This window comes from Ictidomys tridecemlineatus, chromosome 5 (genome assembly GCF_052094955.1).
Source record: "Ictidomys tridecemlineatus isolate mIctTri1 chromosome 5, mIctTri1.hap1, whole genome shotgun sequence".
NCBI classification, from domain to species: Eukaryota; Metazoa; Chordata; class Mammalia; order Rodentia; family Sciuridae; genus Ictidomys; species Ictidomys tridecemlineatus.
The window spans coordinates 156,697,325-156,700,052 of NC_135481.1; the positions used below are offsets into that span (position 1 = coordinate 156,697,325).

The 2,728-nt window shown below is 48.4% G+C and overlaps 1 pseudogene; it reads right to left on the bottom strand.

The window, feature by feature from the left end:
* Positions 1-414: 414 nt before the first annotated feature.
* LOC101965070 (AP-4 complex accessory subunit RUSC1 pseudogene) lies at positions 415-1,691 on the bottom strand (annotated as a pseudogene).
* Positions 1,692-2,728: the final 1,037 nt, after the last annotated feature.

Below are 2,728 nucleotides of genomic sequence, written 5' to 3' on the forward strand. Positions count from 1 at the left end.
AAATTTTGCCACTGTGGGCATTCCAAAACAGTTAAAAATAGATAATGCCCCTGGTTATACTTCTACCTCTTTTAAACAATTTTGCTCATCATTTGGCATTACTCATATAACAGGAATCCCATACAATCCACAGGGACAAGGCATAGTTGAAAGAGCTCATCAAACTATTAAAATGTACTTATTAAAGCAAAAAGATGGAATTGGGAAGGGGTATATATTCCCCAAAGATAAACTTAAAATTTGGATTTTAAATTTGGATTCATCAGGACTTAGTGCTGCAGAAAGGCATATGTGTCCAAAAAATGTACATAAGCCCAAGGTACTTTGGAAAAATATTCTTGCATAGTGTTCAGAAGCTGTTCCAGTCCCAAGTGACAAAGGAATACATACGTAGGAAAGCAAAGCCTCCTAAGGCTAGAGACCAAGGGAGGTATTCCCCACTGGCACTAACTCTTCCCTGCTATCCCACCCACAGCATAGCCAGTTCTCATCCACTGTGGCAATGACACTCAGCATTCTCCACGCCAGAAGCTTAACTGGTCAGGTCTTGCCACAGTATGGTCACAGAAAGCCCAGACAGCCCTGTGGGCCTATGCTGTGCCGGGTGCTGAGACCACAAGGTCCTCCTAAGGAGTCTCTGAAGGCGCCCTGCTTCACGTGAACCAACACACTCATTGTTGGGAGCAGCCAACTGGATGGTCTCCTGGACTTTAAGGCTCCACTCAGTGTCTGTGGGGACCCCAGACAAGCCAAACAGTCTCCCAAGCCCGACACTTCTGCCTGGTGCCACTTCCTCTGCTGGCAGAGGTTTTTCCTGTGTACCCTCAGCTGCAGTTTCTTGTTGCCCAGATCCTCACCAGGGAAGAGAGAAGTCCTCAGTGCCCCCTGAGGCATAGACTCAGGAGACCTGGGACAGATGCTCCCACCAGCTGACTGGTATAGAGGAGTTGAAGGAGCTGATGGGTTGGGAGCTCCCTCCAGGAAGCTCCCCAGACTCTGGGCCAGCCACCCCCCACCGCCATGCTCCCAGTGCCACATGGCTTATGCATTTTTCTGTAGGGGTGAAGGCAGGCATGGAGGGGCAGGGGCTCAGGTTGACCCAAGGGCAGGTGGTGGTGCTCAAAGAGCAGGTCCAGATGGAAGGTGAGCACCCACAAACTGCAGCAGGAGTAGTAACTCTGGACAGGGAAGGGCACTGAGTACGGTAGAAGAATCCAGTGGGCAGACACAGAAGGGACGGCAGGCCTGCAACTTCCCAGAGACTGGAAAACCACAACTCCAACTGCTTGGTGTTGAGGAGGCCCAGGATGAAGGCATAAAAGTGGCTGTGGAGGCTTCTCAGCCGGACCAAAGGGAACTGCTGGAGTCTGGCTTCATGGATGCCTCCACCAGGGTCTAGAAACTCCTTCTGTGTTGCCTGGTGATAAAATCATATAGGAAAGGTTTCAGCCCATCTGCCAGCAGGGAGTGGAGGGATGGCACCCCCAAGTGCCTCACATCCGGCCGGGTTCAGCCTGCTGTCTCCCAATGGGGCCTTCTGAACCAGGTTCCACTTCAACCTGAAGTGTGAGATGATTTTATCCACTGAGGCACTGACAGCTATCAGGAGACCTTTTTTCTGCTCCTGCAGCTGCCCAGTCCCACTATGGGCTTCTGCCATCCACAGCCACTGGGCCCCAGGAACACCTGCAAATGACTCAGAATCATGGACTACTCCGTCCGGAAAGTCCCAGAGCAGAATGGCTACACTAAACCTCCACCCAGCTGATTGGGGCCTGTAGGACAGAAGATGACTAGGCCTGAGATCTGCATATAATTTCAAAATAGCATTTAGTGCAAAAAGTTGAAACCACAAGGCATCTACCTAATTTAGTTCTGGTGACTATATATGAACATTAATTCTCCCACTCAAGTTCTTACAAATCCAGTGTATTAATTTTTGCAACTATTATTATTATTATGAAGCAGCATGGCTGGTTGAAATATAAGACAAATCCTCAACTACTCATATATTTAGAATACTTACAATAAAGAAAGAATTTAATTTCTTGCTACTATTTCACTCCATGTGCATAATTGCAAATATAATGATAAAAAGTAGTTCAACTTTTTGGAAAACCACAGTCAAACGCTCCCTCATAAGGAGTGAAAGGAAAGTGGCACAGAACTAATCACACACATACCTGGTATAAGAAGCAGGTTTATTGTCAGGAGTCTGACAGGCTGCTCTGAGCAGCAGCAACTCCTTCTTGCATGTTACTTTTTTTGATGGTACAGGATTGGTGGCGGGGGGGGGGGGGGGGGGCTGTACCGGGATTGAACTCAGGGGCACTCTACCACTGAGCCACATCCCCAGCTCTATTTTGTATTTTATTTAGAGACAGGGTCTCACTGAGTTAAGCACCTTGCTTTTGCTAAGGCTGGCTTTGAACTCATGATCCTCCTGTCTCAGCTTCCCAAGCCTCTGGGATTATAGGCATGTGCCACCATGCCCTGTGAATGTTACTTTTTATAAGCTAGAATCAAGGCCTCGGATTAGGGGAGGGAAACAGGCAGTTTTCCCATCTCTCAGAAGGGGGAACAGGGAAACCAACCAGCTCCCTGTTCTCTCCTTGAGAAGATAAAGGGAAACCAGTATGTCCTCAGGGACCAATAAGTCGTCTCCTATCTCTCAGGGAGAGAAGGAGGAGAGACCAGCATGTCTCCAGGCCAGTAGGTTTTTATCTTG